This window comes from Electrona antarctica (assembly GCF_951216825.1).
Source record: "Electrona antarctica genome assembly, chromosome: 23".
Taxonomy (NCBI): domain Eukaryota; kingdom Metazoa; phylum Chordata; class Actinopteri; order Myctophiformes; family Myctophidae; genus Electrona; species Electrona antarctica.
The window spans coordinates 12,139,066-12,151,641 of NC_136804.1; the positions used below are offsets into that span (position 1 = coordinate 12,139,066).

At 42.0% G+C, this 12,576-nt stretch overlaps 1 long non-coding RNA gene across 1 annotated transcript in view; it reads right to left on the bottom strand.

The window, feature by feature from the left end:
- Positions 1–3,763: 3,763 nt before the first annotated feature.
- The window catches only part of LOC306916511, a 46,305-nt gene continuing 37,492 nt past the window's right edge, over positions 3,764–12,576 (bottom strand). The window contains exons 4-5 of the long non-coding RNA XR_013788990.1: positions 8,054–8,109; positions 3,764–3,788 (exon numbers count right to left, since the gene is read on the bottom strand). This is a non-coding gene — a long non-coding RNA (uncharacterized lncRNA). The remainder of the gene's footprint in view (positions 3,789–8,053; positions 8,110–12,576) is intronic.

The following is a 12,576-nucleotide window of genomic DNA, read 5'->3' on the forward strand; positions in this document are numbered from 1 at the left end:
ATCATTTGCTGCCACCTACTGTCACCATGGCTGTAACAGCATTTGTGTGGGCTTAAGGCATGAACAGATGATTTAGAGGAATTTTGAATGGAGCAAATATTTATTTGAGCCTGTCCAATGTACAAAGAACTGATGAAATTTACCACAAATTAAACTTGTCCATGAATTCCAAACCATGACATTCTTTTGTAGAATGTATGTAAAACATGTGAACAAACAAGTGAATAATACATAAAAAGATTGAACCACTTTCAACCCATTTTTTGGCTACAATGACATTCATTTGGTCATTGTAGCCAAAAAATGCTGGAGGGAATCTGATAATGCTCTGCATTATCAGATTTTATATTTTATTATTATTATTAGGGCTCAAGTAGACACATTTTTTAACAAAAAGAAAAAAGATTGATAAAACTTGAATAGTTTTACTTCATGTTACCTGAGATAAGAGACATACCGGTATGCACCCCATGGACCTTCTTAAGCACTTAAGCGTAGTCCCTCAGGGCTCTTCGGTTTTCTGTTGGGGGAAAGCTTTTGCTGCTGCGACACGGTGTAAGCTTGTCGATAAGCTATTTTCCTGTGAAAGCTTAAATTTCCCCACAATACGGTTGCTGTAGTTTAAGTGGTTAAGCATGTTCAGAGCGAACCTCGGCACAGTGACATGTCATGGATGAGGGGAGAGTGGGATCAATGGGGGCCCGGGGCATGCAGCACAGACAGGTGGACTGCCAACACTTTTTGAGATTTGATCCAGAAAAGGAGGAAAGGTTGAGAACCACTGATATATATTGTGCAATATTTCCAAGTAACATTTCTGACAACTGAATGAAAAAACGAAAAACAGCTCCACTCATGACTCATTAGGGCAGTTTATTTTTTATTGCTATTGGTCTTTAATATAGTTCACAATAACACATAATGAAAATATGATGATCTCATTCAGAATCTTAAGCTAACATGCCATCTTGCCATAACATTCAGAAATGTGTTGAGAGTGGTAAATGAGAAGTAAAATGTGTTGTGTGTGCTGTGTGTGTGTGTGTGTGTTTGTGTGTGTGTGTGTGTGTGTGTGTGTGTGTGTGTGTGTGTGTGTGTACGTGCGTGCATGCATGCATGCGTGAATGTGTGCCATGCGTATTTCAGATGAGACACTCACTCAGTAGTTGAAACACCAATTGTCAGCATTATTTTGCCTATGGTTTGTTAAAATATCCATCTTCTTCTCTCATGATTTATTCGTGAGTTGAGTGTTAAAATGTTTCCGCTTTTCCACGCATTGAGAAGAGACCTGCCCATGCAAAATAAAGAGGGGCTGGCGGTGTTTACCTGTTGGTGGCAAAAAATTACAAGTAGAAGTACATTGTAGTATAGAGTTACACTCAAAATTGTACTTGAAGACAGCACTTGGGTAAATGTACTTTACACCAGTGGTGGTGGTGAAGCGTGCTGTCGGTAGTGTGATGAGTTGCTGCCCTCCAGGGAAGGCAGTAGGTTGTACAGTTAACTCCCGACGGGGTTCAAATAACAACCCTTAAACCACACAACCTACTACCTCACCCTGTACGAACGCCATGAAGTGAATCCGCTAGTGCTGTAGCCTCTCACCAGCGGTGGAAGAAGTCTGATTGAATCCTCTATTTGTTGAACAGTACAGGGAGTACAGTCAAAGGTCATGCTAAATGACAAAACAAACCATGTCGCACTTAAGTAAAAGTACAGTAGCGATACCACGACGTAGAAATACTATTATGTTACAAGGGAAAAAGTCCTGTATTCAAACTTTGACTCGAGTAAAAGCAGAGCGGCAATGAATGACAATGTACTTACCAAAGTAAAAGTAGTCAAACATTTTCAAAAACAACTGATCTACAAGCTCACGATGCACATGTTGCTCGTGAGTCTATTTTATATATGAAGCATACAGGCTGTTCCAAAAATTGAAATCTGCAAGGTAACTAATAATGAATTAACTTAACAAATAATTGTAGTGGAGTATTGTATAAAGTTTAGAAAAATCAAAATGTACAGTTACAGTACTTAAGTTGAAAAATGTTTACTTAAGTAAAGTACTTGTAGGTTAAATGTACTTAGTTACTTTCCACCACTGAGTCTCTCTCAAATACACACACAATAAAGGACGCTTACAGTTGGGTGCCACCGATATTGTCCCTTATCATTTGACCCATTTAGGCCTGACCTCAAAATAAAAAAAAATCCTTCTAAATCCTCCAGTTTTCTGAAATAAATATTTTCACGATTTAAAAAAAATAGCAGACCTACAAGCTCGTAGCGCGCCACTCGGTAGCGCGCCACTCGGTAGCGCGCCACTCGGTGGCGCGCTATGAGCTTGTAGATCTGCTATTTTTCAATAGCTAAATTATAACATAATGTTTAAAACACCAAAAGGGGTTCCCGCCCAAAATGGGTTAACTGTCCTTTTGCGCAGATCACGCAAACCTCAGCAAAAAGAAAAGGACAATATCGATGGCCTCCAACTGTATGATCGTTGGATGAATGGAGATGCAGTTACAGTACAGAGACATGGTCAAAACATCATCAATGCTTCATTTACACCCCGTCGTGCAAAAGAATGAGCAGATCTACAAGCTGACAGACGTGTTGTGAGCTAGCTTGTAGATTGGCTATTTTGTAGTTTTGTCAGGTGAATCTGTCGCACGATAGCAGTATACTGTACATCTCGGACGTGAAACTACACAATGTCACAAACGATATATCCTTCTTTTGTTTTCTCCATCAGATCAGATGTTACTTTTCAGTACAGCATGTTAGTAATAGAATATATTCCCTCAGCACAGATTTCAACATGCATAATGTATCTGTTCCAAAAATAGGCACACAAATGTATTAAAGCATTGTGGTTATTTCAGATCTGGTGCTTTGATACAGACCCGAAACAAGAGACAATTCCATCTCCAACAAACAACGATTGTTCCCTCCAGAGCAGATATAACAACAACCTCCGACTCCTTGTTTTTCTTTTCCTGTTGTCTTCATTTTCCGACGAGTCCGACGACGATGCAATCACAGTCGCTTCAGGAAAGCCAGTATGTTGTATAGTCATCAGACAGCTTGGGAGTTAACCCTAAAACTATACAACCTACTACCTCACGCCAAAGGACAGTTCATCTCTGGCCACGGGGGTCTGAGGGCTCTCTGGGGCGTCCCGCTTGGGTGCCTGTGTGTGAAGAAATGGACGTTTAGGCGAGGAACAACACCTGTAAGGGTCCATTAGAACACCCTCAAGGAACCCTGAGTGTAGTAAGGGTGTTTCGGATATGCATAAATATGATTAACTGTTTTACTTTGCTCTCGTTTAAAAACCTATTCTTTTTATATTCTTTAAATTGACTGCTGCTGATCGACGTATATATATTTTCTGCTGCTAAAAATAAACGTTTAGTCCTGAGCCGGTTGCTATAGGCAACACCTTGCTCAACCCGTCCGCTCAAAACATGCGCGCGCATCCCATAGAGTCCCGTTTAAATCTTCTCTCGCTGTTTTCTCGGAAACTATACGTCGTTGACTTGTTCAGTATCACAAATACTTGGATACTCACCGACAAGGATTGAGCAGACATTTGGAGAGAGCACACAGAAATACACCACAGCATGCCATGCAGTGCTTTTCAACTTTTCATAGAGTATAGAACAGATCGTGTGCAATAATTATAAAAAATTGTACTTCCTGTGCACCCCCCCTTCCTCTGTGGTGAAGTAGTCACGCTGTGCAGTCACTCAACTCTTCCTTCCTACGGTTTCTCTGACCTGAACGAGGAGAGTAAGGTGTCATCATCATCATCATCATCATCATCATCATCGTCATCATGAAGATAAACGAGGAGAGTGAGGTGTTATCATCATCATTATCAGCTGTTGGAAGGTTAGGCATTCACCTCACCAGACCAATTAACATCAAACAAGGAAGCAACCTGGGGGCCTTACACTCACATATCTATAGGCCTATACACATTTGAGCCGGTAACAAGTTGTGCGTGCACAGTGGCACACTTCGGCCGCAGTTCAGTTCGGCAAGTCATAGACCGTGACGCACGCTGAGCATGCGGAAACTCTGCCTACGCTCGTGCTCCGCGGTCGCGATACGTCACCGACACTACCCCTGCGTTTTCAACCCAGCTTCATGGTTTCCCTTTCCGTAATGCCTGCCTGAGGCTGTATATATATATATGGAGCTGGGATAAAAAGTGAGAATGTCCTGTCTCTCCATCACGTATGCAAGCCCGCACATACGTACGCACGCGCGTGTGTTTGTGTTTGTGTGTGTGTGTGTGTGTGGGGGGGGGGGTGTCATCATCATCGTGGGGGGGGTTCTCTCTGAGAGATTCAGGGAGGAGAGTTACAGTAGCTCATATTAATTCACACTAACACACACGGCGCACGCACGCGCGCGCATGCACACACGCGCACGCACGCACGCACGCACACACACACGCCATGTGTCAGCACTCAGCAGCAACGCGCAGGTCTCACGTGCAGACACGGTGACACGTGCACACCAAAACATTTCTCACGCCGACGCAGCATCTTCAACACAGAAACCGACACACGTGCACGCAGCACCGGCAGTCCGGCACCACGGCAGATTTACGAGAGGTCGGAGATCCTTTAAATGCCCCACAAATCTATGCCGACTCCGAGGACACCACACAATCTCAACTGACACATGGACTTCCAGCCCGGCCTGGGACAGCAGACAGCACACATAGCACACAGCCCCAATTATTACACAATTGCCTAAACGCAATTATTTGATATAATTGCAATTATGTTTTTTGCATATAATCGTCATAATCATTACCATACTAAAAATGTTAATTTAATTTCAAACATTTACAAAATATAGTGTAAATAGCAGATACAGTTTTGATCTTGTAGATTGGCTGTTTCCACAATTAATAATTTGTTGAAAGTATAAAATAAGGACATATGTCTGTTATTTGTCATATCTGCCCCGTGCAACTTTTGTTTCGAAGTGTAGTTGTGAGAGCCAGAGAGAAGGTGGAGATTTGCTTGACAATTACAGTAATTGTCGCGTGTTCATTAATTTACAATATTTAGATTTAGTCTTAGTCTTGTCTTTTGAATAAGACACCATTTAGTCTTAGTCCTATTTAGTCCTGTTTAGTCTAGTCTAGTCTTAGTCGACTAAATATCAAAATCAAAATTTGGAAGTGTCCTTGTGTCTCTTCCATACTACCGGTGCATCCTTGGCTTCTCGGCCGACAAATTAAACTCGAAGCTGGGCTGAATGAATGAGGAAATAGCACTGGAGTGCCCAAACGATTTCGAGCCCAAACGATTTCGAGCGCTAAGAGCGCACCTCACTTCACATGAGTGCGATTATTTTTAATATCAAGGACGCCCAGTTTGTATCTGCATTATAGGCTATGTACATGTACTGTATACATAAAACATGTACTGTAACTTTGGGAAAAAATGTGCTCAATAGCTCGATATAGACATAGTGTGTGTGTTCAGTAACAAGGGTCTCCCTCTCTCTAGCTGCAGCTCTTCGGTAAAAGTAGAATACATTTTAATGTCGGGATATCAAATTCATCCAATCAGAAGAGAGAACTCAACTCATACAGGACACAGGACAAACAATCGAAATTATAAACAACGAAACAAATAAATGAGCAGACCAAATTGGAACTGGAACACAAGCTGACTAATGGTCATTGTGGCACTCTCTTTTCCTGATTGGATGCAACCCAAAATGTGTAACCCAAATGAAAATGTGTATGTATTCAGTTTATTAAAGAGCTGGAGAGATGCATGGGAAGACCCGCCTGTTACCGAAGAAACACCATCGAAGTGATTAATATCTGAAATGTTTTCTGGACGGGAACCCCTTTTGGTGTTTTAACTAAGCATTATGCTATACTTTAGCTATTGAAAAATAGCAGATCTAAAAGGTCATAGCGCGCCACCGAGTGGCGCACTACGAGCTTGTAGATCTGCTATTTTTGAAAAATAGTAAAAATGCGGCACAAATCCTTGAATATATATTCTTTCAGAGCGAACATTGTTTTTAATTCGACGTCAGGCCTACAGTAAATGGGTTAACCCCCAAAAAGAATCACTACAGCTTCCATCTGATTCTGAGAAGAAATCTCCTTTTTTAAGTGGATATCTGGACAGGTATCTAATTTTAAATCCAAACTGCTCAGCTATTACAGGATTCACAATGGGACGACTGCTGGTGTGTTGCACTGTAGCAGCAGCAGGATAATAATAGTATCTTGGACGGGGCAGACAGATGTCCTATACTGCCACTGAATGCCCCATGGACATGTGTCCTCACATGACTTCACCCAGGGAGGACAAGCGGAGGAGAACAGCGTTTTTGTATACACCAGCGGTTCTCTGAAAGTGGCGTACGGGGACCCCCAGGGGTCCTTGGGGGTCCATTTATACACTCTCAGAGTTATGGGGGATCCGTGGACTATAATGCATGATGAAAATAAAAAGGTTGAGAACCACTGGTCTACATGCACCGCCACCGACTATCGTAGCCGTGAAATCATTCCAAGGCCTGGAGTGTCACATGCAGCCCCATTTCTCAGATCAGCCTTGCTGCTCAGTGGAATTGTGACTGGATTCCGACATTGAGCTTCAATACTCGTTTTGAATTGAACCAAACTTGGCAGGCAAGCTAGTTCTGACGATTTCTGATGTCATCAAAAGCCACAGTCCAGAACACTATTTTAAACCATTGTACTGTATATACTGTATGTTAATACAGTATAACACAATTTTATCCCAAACTTTGACGAGATTTTAATAGGCCACCCCAATCTAAAAATATGTTTTTATTGTTAGACATGATTTGGTTTGGATATTTGAAGCAGACAGTAGATTCTATTTATGTGATTATTATTATTATACCACCATAATTCATCCTGCATGTAGTTGAACAATTGCGCCAACAGGTGGCATGTGTCCCCAAGTGCATACTCATGGGGAATGTGTGTCAATGTCTGTGTGTGTGTGTGTGTGTGTGTGTGTGTGTGTGTGTGTGTGTGTGTGTGTGTGTGTGTGTGTGTGCGCGTGCGTGCGCATGCTAGTGTGTGTGCGTGTGCGCTCTGAGCTTTAGGCTCTCCATGACAATGCAGTCTTTGTACAGTTCCGGGTGGCAGCCGGCGTGCCCCCGTGTACTGTTTCTGGCTAATCTTCATTTGACCTTTAGGCTCAAGGCTTTTCTTCCACCCGTTTTCCGACTAATTTCCTTTGAGGAGATTATCTGTTGAGCCGAAGCAGAGACTCGTTGATTCAGATGACACCACACCAAAAGAAAAGGAAAAGAAAAGGAGGGGGGGGGGGGGGGGGGATAAATGTATGTAACAGAGAGGTTTTTGATGGGACGTGTCACTATACTGCTATGGGAACGGCCTGAGTGTGGTGGCATTCAACAGGGACAAACTGAAGTGACAGTTTGACAAACTGAAGTTCGTCAAATTCACACTATGAAGTTCATGTATTATCTGCAGTGTGGTGTCTGTGTATTACTCTGTGTGTGTGTGTGTGTGTGTGTGTGTGTGTGTGTGTGTGTGTGTGTGTGTGTGTGTGTGTGTGCGTGCGTGCGTGCGTGCGTGCGTGCGTGCGTGCGTGCGTGCGTGCGTGCGTGCGTGCGTGCGTGCGTGCGTGCGTGCGATTGTTGACGAGTGCACTGAATTAATGAACTTTATTGATTTTCTGGTGACTCTGGTTTGCGGATGATACGCATTCTATTCTATTCTATTCTATTCTATTCTATTCTATTCTATTCTATTCTATTCTATTCGTGCTACCTTGCCTGCAAAGCACACAGAAAAACCTTGATTGTTGATTTAACCATGAAGGGTGCATTTGGTTATGCGCATTTGTAAGGTTATGCACGTTTGTAAAGGTTAAATGCGTAATACTCAGGATTTGACTGTGTACAGACAAAGAGGAGTGGAATGATTTTGACTGGGATAAAGCAAAGCCAGGTTAAAAAGGGTGATAAAAGTTGAAACAATAGTTGCACTAACCTTTAAGACAAGTCGCAGAATGTCCCGATGAATTGCATTGTCCCCAAACAATCAGGCTGTGAATAGACAAATAAGCCAATAAATCAAAAAACAAACGAACAAACAATTCATTACATATGGCATACAAACCAATGATTCGACATATACACCAAGTATACCTCTGCGGAACACGCGCACGCACGCACGCGCACACACACACACACACACACACACACACACACACACACACACACACACACACACACACACACACACACACACACACACACACACACACACACACACACACACACACACACACACACACACACACACACACACACACACACACACACACACACACACACACACACACACACACGTCGATGTAGATCGACACACACACACAGAGAGAGAATAATGTGCCAGCCCGCAAAAGCACAGACACGCACACATGCACGCGTACACGTGCGCGCCAAGGTGTCCACGTGGACTGGTGGTAGCGTACAGTAAAGTTTCCGTGAGTCTAGTCTGCCTCAGTGTATCATTAGAGCCGAGGTACCATATGCTAAAGTGATCATCACTGCTCCGAATACTGTACCCCAAATTACCTACTAACTGCATTACCATGCACCAGGAACACCAGGAGCATTACCATGCACCAGGAGCACCAGGAGCCAGCACACTGAAACCCCTGAGTTTCATTACCATGCACCAGGAGCCAGCACACTGAAACCCCTGAGTGTCACAACGCACCACTGTGTCTCCGTTTGGTCCCGTTTGTACTGGTCCCTCAAGGCTTACAAATGGATACATGAACACGCTGTGAATGCTGATTCTCCAGGAAAGGTCTGCTGGAGTAAGGCACACAGTAACAATCTGGATCGTTGATATAACTCTGTGTGCAAATGGAACCAAATGGGCCCCTAGTAAGGAAGGGTCCATTTGGTTATATTTGTACCCTCTCACACTTAGACATTTTGTAAAGGTCAATTTGTTGACCATAAAAAGTTCTATTAGAATTGTTAGAATGTGTCGTGCGCAGTCAAATCTGGTAAGTGAATTTAACTTGGAGAATATAAAAATGGACCATTAGACCATGCATGCAGAGAACCACTTAAGCCCTATATTATATTTTGTCATATGACCAATGTTGAAAATACTGTAGCAGATGTACACGCTGGAGTGGGCCTATAGCAGATGTACACGCTGGAGTGGGCCTATAGCAGATGTACACGCTGGAGTGGGCCTATAGCAGATGTACACGCTGGAGTGGGCCTATAGCAGATCAGATGTACACGCTGGAGTGGGCCTATAGCAGATCAGCTGTTTTCAATTCTTTCGGGGAAAAAAAATGAAGAAAAAGAAGAAGGGGTTGAAAATGTCTGAAAAGGCATTTAACACTTAAGACCTGTACTGTGTAAGTGTTGTCTTTTTGGGGAATATTAAACTTAAAGGGCTCTATTTTGTCCATGCTAAACCCCCTTATCACTAAACTGCTGTGCCTTTTTTTTTTTTTTTACTATTTTGAAAAACATTTTTGAATAGTTCAACTAGATCTACATCGACATGTTGTGAGCTTGTAGATTTAATTGGCTATTTTAACTATAGGGATAAGGGGTTTAGCATGGACTATGAAAATAGAGCCCTTCGACCCACTGAGTTCTAACTTGATTAAAAACTGACCATGAGGATTAAAAACTGACCATGAGGATTTGGAAACCAATTAAAATCTATTAAAATGTAATTATTAAAACCGATCCAGTGCAAACGCAAACTCACTATTTTTAATTTGTAAAATATGAGATTCCACATTTATGCAAGGCCTATAGTGCTATAGTTATTTAAAGTGGAATGTCACTGGACACACACACACACACACACACACACACACACACACACACACACACACACACACACACACACACACACACACACACACACACACACACACACACACACACACACACACACCAAAGGGAAATTAATAAACATTAATTATCTAATATATATATATATATATATATATATATATATATAAGAGATACAAAATAAGAGGTGTGTGTGTGTGTGTGTGCGTGCGTGCGTGCGTGCGTGCGTGCGTGTGTGCGTGCGTGCGTGCGTGCGCGTGCGCGTGTGCGTGTGTGTGTGCTCAGAGGAGGAGGCACTTATTGAGAGAGGCGTGGGAACCCCATTCATCACAGGAGCCAGGGTCCATTGTGGGGCACCCACCATCAAATGTGTCTGGATATGTGCTTCTATGTGACGCTATGTACTTGTGCGTGTGTGTGTGTGTGCGTGTGTGCGTGTGCGTGTGTGTATGTAAGAGAGAGAGAGAGAGAGAGAGAGAGAGAGAGAAAGTGAGAGAGATAGACTCTGAAGGACACTCCAACCTCTACACCAGGGGTGTCCAAACGTTTTTCAAAGGGGGCCATATTAGAAAATATTAAAACGCCCAAGGGCCAACTACATAATGTACCTTCAGATTTAAACCTATTTCTATTTAACTATCATCATCAATATTTAATATCAATGGACTTTTGTCAGGTGTATCTCAAGTGTATCTCAGCCTTTTTTCAGCCTTATGTCACAAATGTAACCAAGCAAGCAAGGTAAAAAAAAAAAAAAAAAGAGGTAAAAAAAGAAATACAAGGCACAAGGAACACTGACAAATAGAGGGCATAAAGTGAATGGCAGATCGAGTGGCAAAGTGAGTGGCAAAGTGAGTGGCAAAGTGAATTTAATGTTGATTAAAGTAATTTAATGCAATCAAATAGGACTTTTCTGTTTGGATGTTGGGCTGTCAAGGCCAGAAACTATTTTATTGCCACTCAGTAGGCGTTCCCGCATTACTTCCGGGTATGATGATGATGTCATGCGCATACCCTCTATTACACTCTGGGAAATGCCCAGGTTGAAAAACTTGAATGTAAAAATGTCCCATACTGTTGGGCGGGTCATTCATAATACAATTCAGTATGAAGCTGTGGGCCGTATACAATGTCCCATACTGTTGGGCGGGTCATTCATAATACAATTCAGTATGAAGCTGTGGGCCGTATACAATTCGCCCCATTTGGGCCGTCGGCGCACTTTGGACACAGCTGCTCTACACAGTGTGTTATAGTACTCCATCATACGATCGGCTCTCCTTGCCTTATCTAAAGTAAATCACAGCAAAGAGGCTAATTTATGTTCTTTTGGAAAGCAATCGTAAGCCTTATTCATGCGTATAGGAGAAGTGTTGGAAGAAGTACTCTGATTTTGGACTTAAGCAACATATACTTTACTATAAGTACTACAAAAGTAATCGACGTCATTCACTGTATACCATGTTACTGATCTATAATTATTATTAACCACTGAAGCCCTATTATATATAAGAAATAGCAGATCTACAAGCTCACAATGCCCCGCATCGTGACTTGTAGATTGGCTTTATTAAAAACTTTTAGATTTTTGTTAAGATTCTGTTATTCATTTTATGAATAGTCACTAGTCACAGTCGTGACTAGTGACTACTAGTGACTAAAGGTGTTAAATAAATAAATGGAAATGCTCGAGAAAAAATAAAATACCACAAAATGACACATTACAGTAAGTACTGGGTTACCTTCCACCACTGCGTAGGAGTTCCATTTGAGTCAAATGCTCTCCTGTCAAAGCACCGGCCAGCCGGCCACCCTACCAAACAGGACCAGAGCCGTTTGCTCGCATTGTTTAAACCCATTAAGACCTGAGGCCGATTCTGCGAATGCCTAACTGTCTACATCAGTAGTTCTGAAACTTTTCGTGATTCAAAATTATTCAAAGAATAATCTTACAGTGATGATTTTACAGTGTGATGAACTGTGTGGAATTCCCAGAACGCACCGTCTCTGTCCGTGGAGACCTTGTTATAAACATCTTATCTTGTTAACTCCAAAACTGTTCCTTTAATATAATCAAAGAAGACACATTTAAAACAGTGAAAATAGCCGATCTACACGCGTTGCATGCATCGCCTGACAGCGACGATATACATACATATCTCATCATTTTTCAATCTTCATTCATCCATTTGTAACTCTGAGAATGTACAAGTGCAACCAAATGATGAAGCCTTACCCCAAAATGGATGACATTTGTACATTCTTAAAGTTAAATGAACACTCAGGATGTTATAATTATTTGCACTGTCCTGTTCAAATCGGCATATCCAACAACTGCTCATATATATACACACATATGTGAGTTTATTCACATGCGTATACAGTATGTGCGTGTGTGTGTGTGTGTGTGTGTGTGTGTGTGTGTGTGTGTATATATATATATATACTTAGGTACAAGTATCTACTGTATGTACAGTTGGATACACATATCGGATAATCTGAGACCCACAGGCATTCGGGAGGAAAAGAGCAACAGAAAGCATTTACTCCCAAAAACTGTTTTCCATACACAGTTTTCAGAAAGGTTTCTCTCCGCTGAGTGCCGTGGGCCTCAAATGCTTATCATCACCAAGGTGGATAAAGCACGCCATGAACATTATCGTTCATTTGGAT